Below are 13,201 nucleotides of genomic sequence, written 5' to 3'. Positions count from 1 at the left end.
AGTTTTCTCAATGTTGAACTTTAAGCCAACTTTTTCACTCTCCTCTTTCACTTTCATCAAGAGGCTCTTTAGTTCTTCTTCATTAATCAACAATCCTACAAAAGAATCCTGAGTTGATTTACTTGGACCATAGGGCCAATTATTGCAAAAATTTCCTGTGAGTTTTGTTTTCATGAAAACTTATTTTTGCATGTTGTGGCTGGTAGAGCTGCAGAAGAAAGATTGTTCCATATGTCTGAGAGGTGGCTCAAGACTGTGGACACTTCTGTAAGATAAACAGAGACCTTTCATGGCATGAGTCTTCCAGGACTGTTTACACCTGAACTGTTCACACCTGGAGTTATGAACTGGTTAACCTGTACTTACAGCAGGATTCTTCTCACCTAGTTCTCCTTAATCGTTATGTTAACAGCATGTAGTTAGTCCCAGCTGTTCCCAATACTTAGCCATTTTATACCCATAAGCCTGTCCCCCTTATGTTCAAAACAGGTAGCAACTTTTGTAAGGCAAGTGCCTTACAAAAACTAAAATTGGCTATTTAGGGACATTCTGGGTAGGCTGAAAAAATACATCCTTTTCCATGTGTCTAACACCATCTGGAAGCATTTTATTTTTTATTAAAAAGAAACGGCAGGTCACTTGATTATCCTATGGTTCATTGCTCTAGAAAATGTTTCCTAAATAAAAATAACTAACAAAAACCACATAAATACAAGAACAGAACACTTAAATACAGTTCTTTATTAGCATGATTTCAGTGACCAAGAATTTAGAGAGATCAGTTCCCAAATAAACCAACACAGAAATGACGTATTTGGGCCAGAGGCTATTTAAATACTAATTGACAATATGGCAAAGATTAAGAAGAATATGTCTAAAGACTACATCTAAAAACATGACTGAATTGGATCTAATTTCCCCAAGCCACTACCATGCTCAAATTGATCATGTAAAATTCACATGTAAAAATAACTCAAAACAAAAATGCAATCGTCATTCTTTGTCCCCTTTTTTATAGCTAAAATTTCTCTTAAAAAAATGCCAAAAGGATTTTTGCTCTTGGATTTTGGTTTATTCTACTAAAGAGAGTAGAATCTACTTCTTAGCTTTTCACTTCTTGGATACACACAGAGCTAGAAGAAATTTTAAAAGCTGATAACCAAAGCTGCAAAAAAAAAAATGAGTTACCAGAGAGAGAAGTATGGAAAAGGTGATAACAAAAGCTGCAAAAAAATGAAATTAGTTACCAGAGAGAGAAGAGAAGAAGTACGGAATTTCATTCTAGAATGGATCTCCAAAACTCAAAAGCCTTTGGGAGCTAGGCTTCACATGTGAAAGAGCAAGATGAGCCAATGTGGAGTAGCAGAGACTGAAAGATGAAGAACGTATTCTCCATCCAAAGAAATTTTAAAAATCACATCATTTAAAACGTGATGGTGAAATAAGGTCAAGGTCTACTGTCTCTTGAATATCAGCAGCATGCGATGAACATCATAGACTTGCCATATTCCATTGTGCTGCAGTAGACAATCATTATCAGGCACTGTGAAAAGGCTACCCACTTCTTGTTGGTTGTTAGCCACACAGTTGCATCTGACTCTTTGCAACCCCATAGGCTACAGCCCACCAGGCTCCTCAGTCTATGGGGATTTTTCAGGCAAGAATACTAGAGTGGGTTGCCATTCCCTTTTCCAGGGGATCTTCCTGACCCAGGGATCGAACTCTGGTCTCCCACAGTACACACAGATTCTTCTGAGCCACCACAGAAGCCCTGGTGGCTCTTCTCAGAGGTCTGGATTCTGGTTCTGCAAACCCTCATTTGTATTTCTAGATTCTGACAACCCCAACCCCTTCCCTTTATTTCCTCAGCCTGGGAATAGAAGCTGTTTTTCATGTTACCTCAGTATTTCCTCTTTTGGTATTTCAGACTTCAGGTCAACCAATTTTCAATATTCTTCTCATCAAAACTTCTAGTGTGATTCTGATTTCCTGACTGGAGTACAACTGATAAGGCATAGCTACATGGTAGGATAGTAGTGGGGGGCTTCTCATGTGGTGCTAGTGGTAAAGAACTTGCCTGCCAATGCAGGAGATGTAAGAGATGTGGGTTTGATCCCTGGGTTGGAAAGATCCCCTGAAGAAGGAAATGGAAATCCACTCCAGTATTCTTGCCCAGATTCCCATGGAGAGAGTAGCCTGATGGGCTACAGTCCATGGGGTCCCAAAGGGTCGGACACAACTGAAGGGACTTAACATGAGTGCATGCAATGGTATTTTCATTTTGAGGGGAAAAAAATATAGAGCTTTAGACAATTTCTGGCTGTAACACAATGAACTGAAAAGAGGGCTGGTTGGAAATATAAACCCAGTTCTTCTGCTACCTAATTAATGTTTGACAGGTCACTGAACCATTCTTCTTTCCAGCTCCCTTAAAAATAAAATGAAGAGCTTGAAATAAGCAATGTTCAAGATTCCTTCACTCTTACTCTAAATAAAAGTGGTGTTATCTCTGCATATTTCAGATCACTAAGGTGCTTTTGACACTAAAATGATGATAAGCTGACTATATTCCCAGCACCAAGAAGCTGAAGTTGGGGCATGAATGTGTCCTTCTTTAAGCAGATATGAAGGCAATCATATCAAACCTGGAAAAAATCTAAGTGAAATGAATTTCTCAAACATGTCAGTAGTTTTATGGCAAACTCACTTTGAGCCTAAGAGGAAGGGAAGCTAGTCTAGCCAAAATCATAACTGTGAGGAAGCTACCTATGTAAAGAACCCATGGGTTCTTACTATGAAAGAGCCCATCTATAATAACGACAGGGCTGGCGGTACGATGTGATCCTAACACTGTCCACTTATGCTGGAGCAGAGTATGTGTTAAACTCGCCAACTGGAGTAGCAAGTTCAGCTAACAACACTGTGTGGCCCCTAATTGCCACTGTGGCATCTAGCTGTGTCCTCACCAGGGACTTCAAACAGTGTAGCTGACACCACAGGCAGCAGCTGGCTGAAGTTCCTCTCCATGTGTTTAGAAAGAAATAACCACAACCACCAAGGCCAAAGGAATCCTGCAGCTTCCCTACTGTCTGGATAAATACCCCAATTCTATAGTGAAGTGACAGGAGCCTAAAATATCTGCAGAAAGAAAAGCCCAGATCAGAAAAGACAGATTTCATTCCTATGACTAACTCTGTAATAAAACATGTTTTCTGATCCTTGTCTTCCCTGTTTCACTGCCTCCATCCTTCGTTCCATCCTTCCCTTCTTCCTTTCTTTTCCCATCTTCCTTTTTGCTTTCCTCCTGTCTTGTCTTTCCCACTTAGAAAATATATATGGTCTCTACATCTATTAGGCTATTACAGTACTAAGTGTCACTTGCACAGAGATGAAAAAAGCATATTCCCTAAATTCAAGGAGCTCACAGTATAGAAGAGAAAAAATAAAATAACATACACCAGTAGAATTGAATTCTATTTACTATAATAAAGATATATATGATTCTATAAACATACAAAGCAAGTCAGGATGGGAAGTTAGCACCAGGAAAGGGGGGATGTTCAATATGAGTCATGAAGAATGAGTAAGAGTGATACGTCAGGAGAGCGGAGGAAGAAAGGGTCATGTAGACGGAATGATTAGAATGTGAACAGTCAGTCACAGAAGTGCAGCAGCTCCATAGATCTATGAAGCAGAGCACTGGCAGAATGAAGGCATGTGAAGGAACAATGACAGAACTGGTGGAGGAAAGAACTGAGGCAAGATCTTGGAGCCAGTTTATGTGCCACTAGTACTTACATCTGCATTGGACATAATGAAAACCCTTTGAAGGGAGCATAACATTTTAGGAAAAATATTTTGTGATCAGTGTAGAGCAGATGACACTGGAGAATGAGGGAAAAGACGTTAGAGACCGCTGATGTATTTCAGGGAAGAACTAGGAATGTCTGGGTTAAGATCACAGCAATTGGATGAGAAACAAGAGGACAGATGTGAAACAGGAAAAGTGAGACTGAATGACTACACATTAGAGGGTGTGAAGGAAAAGGCAGAGAGATCTAGGATTACTCCTAAAACTTTTTTTTGTTTTGTTTTTGCTAATTATCTTTCAGTTCAGTTTCAGTCACTCAGTCATGTCTGACTCTGCGACCCCGTGGACTGTAACACTCCAGCCTCCCTGTCCATCACCGACTCCCAAAGTTGACTCAAATTCATGTCCTTTGAGTCAGTGATGCCACCCAACCATCTCATCCTCTGTCATTCCCTTGCATTTCTTTTTCTTGGGGATGGTCTTGATCACTGCCTCCTGAACAATGTCATGAACCTCCATCCACAGTTCTTCAGGCACTCTGTCTATCAGATCTAATGCCTTGAATCTATTTGTCATGTCCACTGTATAGTTGTAAGGGATTTGATTTAGGTCATACCTGAATGGTCTAGTGGTTTTTCCTATTTCAATTTAAGTCTGAATTTGGCAATAAGGAATTCATGATCTGAGCCACAGTCAGCTCTCAGTCTTGTTTTTGCTGACTCTATAGAGCTTCTCCCGGAGAAGGCAATGGCACCCCACTCCAGTACTCTTGCCTGGAAAACCCCATGGATGGAGGAGCCTGGTAGGCTGTAGTCCATGGGGTCACTAAGAGTCGGACACGACTGAGCGACTTCACTTTCACTTTTCACTTTCATGCGTTGGAGAAGGAAACGGCAACCCACTCCAGTGTTCTTGCCTGGAGAATCCCAAGGATGGGGGAGCCTGCTGGGCTTCCATCTATGGGGTCGCACAGAGTCGGACACAACTGAAGCGACTTAGCAGCATCAGCTTAGAGCTTCTCCACTTTGGCTGCAAAGGATATAATCAATCTGATTTCAGTGTTGACCATCAGGTGATGTCCATGTGTAGAGTCTTCTCTTGTGTTACTGGTGTTTGCTATGACCAGTGCATTCTCTTGGCAGAACCCCATTAGCCTTTGCCCCTCTTCATTCTGTACTCCAAGGCCAAATTTGCCTGTTACTATTTCTTGACTTCCTACTTCTGCATTCCTGAGCCCTATAATGAAAAGGACATCTTTTTTGGGTGTTAGTTCTAAAAGGTCTTGCAGATCTTCATAGAACCATTCAACTTCAGCTTCTTCAGCATTATTGGTCAGGGCATAGACTTGGATTACTGTGATATCGAATGGCTTGCCTTGGAAATAAATAGAGATCATTCTGTCATTTTTGAGATTGCATCCAAGCAATGGATTTTGGACTCTTTTGTTGACTATGATGGCTACTACATTTCTTCTTAGGAATTCTAGCCCACAGTTGTAGATATAATGATCATCTGAGTTAAATTCATCCATTCCAATCCATTTTAGTTCACTGATTCCTAAATGTCGATGTTCACTCTTTGCCAGAGTACATCAAGGCTGTATGTTGTCACCTTGCTTCTTTAACTAATATGCAGAGTACATCATGAGAAATGCTGGGCTGGAGGAAGCACAAGCTGCAATCAAGATTGCCAGGAGAAATATCAATAACCTCAGATATGCAGATGACACCACCCTTATGGCAGAAAGTTCAGAAGAACTAAAGAGCCTCTTGATGAAAGTGAAAGAGGAGAGTGAAAAAGTTGGCTTAAAGCTCAACATTCAGAAAACTAAGATCATGGCATCCGGTCCCATTACTTCATGGCAAATAGATGGGGAAACAGTGGAAACAGTGGCTGACTTTATTTTTCTGGGCTCCAAAATCACTGCAGATGTTGATTGCAGCCATGAAATTAAAAGATGCTTACTCCTTGGAAGGAAAGTTATGACCAACCTAGACAACATACTAAAAAGCAGAGACTACTTTGCCAACAAAGGTCCATCTAGTCAAGGCTATGGTTTTTCCAGTGGTCATGTATGGATGTGAGAGTTGGACTGTGAAGAAAGCTGAGCACCAAAGAATTGATGTTTTTGAACTGTGGTGTTGGAGAAGACTCTTGAGAGTCCCTTGGACTGCAAGGAGATCCTAAAGTAGATCATCCTGGGTGTTCATTGGTAGGACTGATTTTGAAGCTGCAACTCCAATACTCTGGCCACCTGATGCAAAGAGCTGACTCACTGGAAAAGACCCTGATGCTGGAAAAGATTGAGGGCAGGAGGAGAAGGGGATGAAGGAGGATGAGATGGTTGGATGGCATCACCGACTCAGTGGACATGAGTTTGGGTGGACTCCGGGAGTTGGTGATGAACAGGGAGACCTGGCGTGCTACACAGTCCATAGGATCGCAAAGAGTCGGACACGACTGAGCAACTGAACTGAACTGAACTGAATTTGTCTTGATTCATGGACCTAACATTCCAGGTTCCTATGCAATAATGCTCTTTACAGTGTCGGACTTGACTTCCATCACCAGTCACATACACAACTGGGTGTTGTTCTTGCTTTGACTGTCTCTTCATTCTTTCTGAAGTTATTTCTCCACTGATCTCCAGTAGCATATTGGGCACCTCCCCACCTGGGGAGTTCATCTCTCAGTGTCCTATCTTTTTGCCTTTTCATACTGTTCATGGGGTTCTCAAGGCTAGAATACTGAAGTGGTCTGCCTTTCCCTTCTCCAGTGGACCATGTTTTGTCAGAACTCTCCACCATGACCCGTCTGTCTTGGGCCACCCGTGTAGGGCCACCCATTTATCTTTAACAGATCTTAGTTATACCTGCTTAAAGGAGGAACTGAGTGCTGTGTTTTGTGAGAAAAAGTCAGACTAAAGTTTTCTCTCTTATCTGTAACTATGATGCCTAAAATTCTTTCATCATGGAGATTTAGTCCTATTGTTGAGAGGTGTGCTATTCCATTGGCATACCAAATACTACCCACATTGCTCCACATAGGACCAGTAGCAGAAGCCTATTATTCATTAAAAAAAAGAAATTAAATAAATATTTTTCTCAGATGATTGCTGGGCGTAATATTTGCCTCTTATGTTAGTTTAAGCATAGAAACAATATTTTAATGACAACATTTTTTTTCACTGCTACTGCTAAGTCGCTTCAGTAGTGTCCGACTCTGTGCGACCCCATAGACGGCAGCCCACCAGGCTCCGCCATCCCTGGGATTCTCCAGGCAAGAACACTGGAGTGGGTTGCCATTTCCTTCTCCAATGCATGAAAGTGAAAAGTGAAAGTGAGGTTGCTCAGTCGTGTCTGACTCTTCGCGACCCCAGGGACTGCAGCCTACCAGGCTCCTCCGCCCATGGGATTTACCAGGCAAGAGTACTGGAGTGGGGTGCCATTGCCTTGAGAATAACTGATGCTGTATCAATATGTGTCATAGTCGTAGTATTTTTTGGTAGCTTCAGTACTGGCACAGATCCACAAGAATAAGCATTTCTCATTTTATATGCGTAGCCTCAAGTATTCCTCAGGAGAGGCATTCCATATTATGGAGCATGATCTTAACTAGATAAGCTAGCTAGAAATTGACTTGAAGAAGGAATATTTGGTTCTTATTGGTCCAGAAAATAGAAATGAAAGAGAGGGAGATCTAGAAGAATACTTAATACGAATCTCTCCTTAAAGATCTTTCTATATGTTTAACACATAAATTAAAACCCTGGAAAGAACTTAAGGCTAGAGATGTGTACCTGGAAATCATAGAAATTGTATGACGAGAGAAAAAAGAAATAGAGAACTAATGAATTTCTGGGAAATTCCAACACTTATGGGTTCAAATAAGAAGCTTATAAAATAAGAAAAGTCAACAGAGTACAAGACTCTTTAATTGTACGGGCAGACCAGACCACATTAAGGAGATGACCTTTGAACAAAAACTTGGAGCAGTTTGAGAAAGTCATGTGGGTATTTGATAGAAGATGATTTCAGGCTTAATAACAGTCACTGCAAAGTCTCTGGAAAGTATCTGGAATGTCTGAGCAGCAACACAAAGGCCAGTGTGGCTAGAATGTCATGGGCAAGTGAAGGGCTTGAGAGAGATGAGGTAAAAAATCTGAGGATGAAGGATCATGCAATTACTTAAAGGCCATTGTCTTGTCTCTGGCTCTTACTCTGAGTGGACTGGGGTGCCACTGCAGGGCTTAAATAGGAGAACGAAGCACTCTGCCCACTGTGTTTGGAACAGGCCATAGGACTGGCAAAAACAGACACAGAGTTACCGATGAGAACACTATTAAGGTAAAAGTTAATGATGGCTCAGGCAAGGGTGGTAAGGGTGGAGGAATTAAGAAGTGATTGGAATTGTGAATGTATTTTAAAGGTAGAACCAATAAGTTTTTCTTGTAAATTCTGTGTAAGAGTAACTGAAAGACATCAGGGGTTACTCTAAGTGTTTTTGCCAGAGAAACTTCAAGGATGGAATGACCATTATCTGAGATGAAAAAGGCTGCAAGTGGAATAGAGTTTAGGTGGAAGTATAGCATTCAGTTTGCTGTTGTTTGTTTAGTTGTTAAGTCATGCCCAACCCTTTTGCAGCCCCACGGACTGTAGCCTACCAGGCTCCTTTGTTCATGGGATTTCCCAAACAGGAGTGGGTTGCCATTTCCTCCTCCAGGGGATTTTCCCAACCCAGGAATCAAACCCCCATCTCCTGCACTGGCAGGTACATTCTTTACCACTGAGCCACCAAGAAAGCCCACGGAATTTGGTTATGAACATGTTAAAATTGAGATAAATCTGAGATATCCAAAAGGCGATTTCAAAAATGTAGCTGTTATGAGTCTGGTATTTGGGAGACAGCAATAAGCTGAAGCTATAAACTTAAGTCATTGGCATATAGAGGGAACTTAAAGCACTATAATTAGCTGAGACTAACAAGACAACAAGAATAGATAGGAAGAAGACCATTGACCATGGCTTTGAGGAGAAGAAGGGGAACCAGGATGAAGACAGGGAAAGAAAGGGGAAAACCAAGAAAATGTGGAAGCCTACAGTCTGAGTATATATATGTAGAAGGAGGGAGAGAATAGTCCGGTATATCAGATGCTACCAGTAAGTGAGGGTATGGCCTGAAAATGGATAACTGGACTTAACAACATGGAAGTGATTAGAGGGCTTGGCAAAAGAAGTTTCAGTGGGATGATGGGGATAAGAACTTTATTGGAAACAACCCTTTAAAAAATATTTGTATATAGGTGTATTCAGAAACTGAGGAGACTTGCAGGAGTACGGTAAAAAAAAAAAAAAGCCTGCATTTTAAGATGGAAAAACTAGCATGTTTACATGCTGATGGAGATATGTGGAGGAGTGGTTTGGAAGTGAAATAGGGAAGTAGAATAGTGATGGTAGAAACCTTCATAAGAAGCTTAATCCGGAGGAGATAGAGAACACTAAGAGGGTTTGTAAAGAGGATGTCAGAGTCATGCGAAGGTTTACGAACATTTTTAGGGTAAGATAAACTAGATTGCGTGAGGGAAGAGAGACAGTAGAATTAAAGTTTTAATATACAGAAGAAAATGAAGTCATAAATAGAGCTAGTCCCAAAAGGATGACTGGAGATAAGATAAGAATACAGATGGAGATTTGATCCATGCAGATTATCCCAATACACAGATAACTCGTCTTCCACTCCCAGAAGGAGGATACAGATGAGATGGAAGATTAAGAAAGGGGATAAAGGGATGATGCATGTGTTTTTGTGGTGAAATAGATGAGGATATCTGAGGCAGAAAATATGTGTGCTGATTTTAGGAAAGGGGTATACTTTGGAATACTTGCTGACCTAAGGAAAAGGATCATGACTAAGGATAAGTGAAATGATGGGCTACCTGGCCAAGGTTAATGTTTATACAAAGTTGAAAAATCATACATTTATAGTAGTGTCAGTTCATATGTTGTAGAAATTATTTTCCTGAAATTTTCTATATAGTCAAGTTTTAGGCAGTGAGAAAGCAAATGGTAGGTTGACCTGGGGTCTTAGTTTGCCAGGCAGAAGCTTTGGAAATAAAAGAGAGCAAGAGTTGCTAGTGTTGGTATTCAAATTGTGTCAATGATTAACCATGAAGTCTAGATGAATTAGTGAAGTAAAGTGAAGACAGGAGAGGCACATAGAGGAACAAATGGAAAGACAAAGCATAGAAAAGACACCCATTCTTCCTATAGGTGGAAGAGCAAGTATCTGTGAACACTCGGTAAGACACATGTGGACTGATTCCAGAGAAGTTGAGAGTGTGGATACACAGGCTGGAATGCTGTGATAGTAAAGATGCCTCCGGTGGAGCTGGCTGTGTCATCTGCATTAATCCTTGAGTATTTGAGGGTATCGGCAGGATATGTGATAGAGAGGAAAAGAGTGACCTAGACATTAAAGTTCTGTTTTTTTCCTTGACAGTTCCTAAGTAGCTAACTTAGCTACTAACTTCGTAGCTACTGATCCATTGTAGTGTTCATGGAGCTTGCTAAATTCCATTTGAAGATCTGCCACTAAGAGTTTGCTGAACCCTGATATAAATGTTCCCTTGAAAGTGAAACTGTTAGTTGCTCAGTTCAGTTCAGTCGCTCAATCATGTCCGACTTTTTGTGACCCCATGGACTGCAGCATGCCAGGCTTCCCAACTCCATGAGCTTATTCAAACTCATGTCCATCGAGTCGGTGATGCCATCCAACCATCTCATCCTCTGTCATCCCCTTCTCCTCTCACATTCAATCTTTCCCAGCATCAGAGTCTTTTCCAATGAGTCAGTTCTGCACATCAGGTGCCCAAAGTATTGGAGTTTCAAATTCAGCATCACTTCTTCCAATAAATATTCAGGACCGATTCCCTTTAGGATGACTGGTTGGACCTCCTTGCAATCCAAGGGATTCTCAAGAGTCTTCTCCAACACCACAGTTCAAAAGCATCAATTCTTCAGCCCTCAACTTTCTTTATAGTCCAACTCTCATATCCATACACGATTACTGGAAAAACCTAGAAAACTTTGATTAGATGGACCTTTGTTGGCAAAGTAATATCTCTGCTTTTGAATATGCTGTCTAGGTTGGTCATAACTTTTCTTCCAAGGAGCAAGCGTCTTTTAATTTCATGGCTGCAGTCACCATCTGCATGATTTTGGAGCCCCAAAAATAAAGTCTGTCACCGTTTCCATTGTTTCCCCATCTATTTGCCATGACATGATGGGACCAGATACCATGATCTTAGTTTTCTGAATGTTGAGCTTTAAGCCAACTTTTTCACTCTCCTCTTTCACTTTCATCAAGAGGCTCTTTAGCTCTTCTTTGCTTTGTGCCGTAAGGGTGGTGTCATCAGCATATCTGAGGTTATTGATATTTCTCCCGGCGACCTCGATTCCAGCTTGTGCTTCAACCAGCCCAGCATTTTCATGATGTAATCTGCATATAAGTTCAATAAGCAGGGTGACAATATACAGCCTTGACCTACTCCTTTTCCTATTTGGAACCAGTCTGTTGTTCCATGTCCAGTTCTAACTGTTGCTTCTGGCCTGCATATAGGTTTATCAAGAGGCAGGTGAGGTGATCTGGTATTCTCATCTCTTTGAGAATTTTCCACAGTTTATTGTGATCCACACAGTCAAAGGCTTTGGCATAGTCAATAAAGCAGAAATAGATGCTTTTCTGGAACTCTCTTGCTTTTTCCATGATCCAGCGGATGTTGGCAATTTGATCTCTGGTTCCTCTGCGTTTTCTAAATCCAGCTTGAACATCTGTAAGTTCATGGTTCATGTACTGTTGAAGCCTTGCTTGTAGAATTTTGAGCATTACTTTACTAGCATGTGAGATGAGTGCAACTGTGCGGTAGTTTAAGCATTCTTTGGCATTGCCTTTCTTAGGGATTGGAATGAGAACTGACCTTTTCCAGTCCTGTGGCCACTGCTGAATTTTCCAAATTTGCTGCCGTATTGAGTGCAGCACTTTCATATCATCATCTTTTAGGATTTGAAATAGCTCAACTGGAATTCCATCACCTCCACTCGCTTTGTTCATAGTGATGCTTTCTAAGGCCCACTTGACTTCACATTCCAGGATGTCTGGCTCTAGGTCAGTGATCACACCATCGTGATTATCTGGGTCATGAAGATCTTTTTTGTACAGTTCTTCTGTGTATTCTTGCTACCTCTTCTTAATATCTTCTGCTTCCGAGCCACCAGGGAAGCCCAAATATTCCTTTGGTGTGCTGTAATAGCTCAGTTACCATCCTAAACACCTACCTTATTACTAACACAACAGTTAGAAATAGAAGACAGTGTGATAACTGTTTCTTTTAGTATTGCTCCATAGCAAATTATCCCTAAGGTTTTTGTCCTAAAACAACCACTTTATTAAGTTCAATATTTTTATATTCAGCAATTCAGAGAGAGCTTCATGATGTCTGGGACCTCTGCTTAAAAAAAAAAAAAAAAACTCAGTGGCTTTGTTTGTCAGGACAGTTGGAGCTGGATTTATCAGGAAGTGTCTTGATTCACATACTCAGTGGGTGATGCTGACCGTTGGCTGGGACCTCCACTGGGGCTCTCAGTTAAGAGTACCCACAAGTGGCTGTTCATGCTTTACCTTCCTCACAGCATGGTAGCCACAGAGTAGTATTTCTTCTACACTATTTCAGGGCTCCAAAGGTGAGCGTTCCAAGAGAACCAAGTGGAAACTGTATTCTGATTTAGCTTTGAGAGTTTAAACATGTCATTTCTACTACATTCTGCTTGTGATAATGAGTCTCTAACATCACCCAAAATACATAGGAAAAGGACACAGATCTCACATTGCAATTGGAGGTGTCAAAAATTTTGCAATCAAATTTTAGAACTTCCAAGTGGCATTCACAGGAATTGCTTAATCCCAACCCTAGTCTCTAGCTAATGTTTGTTAAGCCCTATTACAAATGTTCCTTGATTCCGACCATATGACATTCTGAAAATGGCAAAACTATGGAGACAGGGGTTTCCAGGGTTTGTGGAGGGAGAAATGAATAGGTGGAGCATGAAGGATTTTGAGAATAATGAAAAGAATCTGTATGGCATTGTAATAATAGATATGAGTCATTATACATTTGTTCAAACCTATATAATGTACAAGAACCAGCTTGCAATGGAGGAAACCTGGGGCTTGATCCCTAGGTCAGGAAGATCCCTTGGAGAAGGGCATGGCAACCCACTCCAGTATTCTTGCTTGGAGAATTCCATGGCCAGAGGAGCCTGCTGGGTTACAAAGAGTCAGTCGATGGGATCACAAAGAGTCAGACACAACTTAGTGACTTAACACACACATATA

Source organism: Bos grunniens, chromosome 14, assembly GCF_055505025.1.
Source record: "Bos grunniens cultivar Pamir isolate PY7600 chromosome 14, Bosgru_T2T1.0, whole genome shotgun sequence".
NCBI lineage: Eukaryota > Metazoa > Chordata > Mammalia > Artiodactyla > Bovidae > Bos > Bos grunniens.
This window is presented reverse-complemented; position numbering follows the sequence as displayed.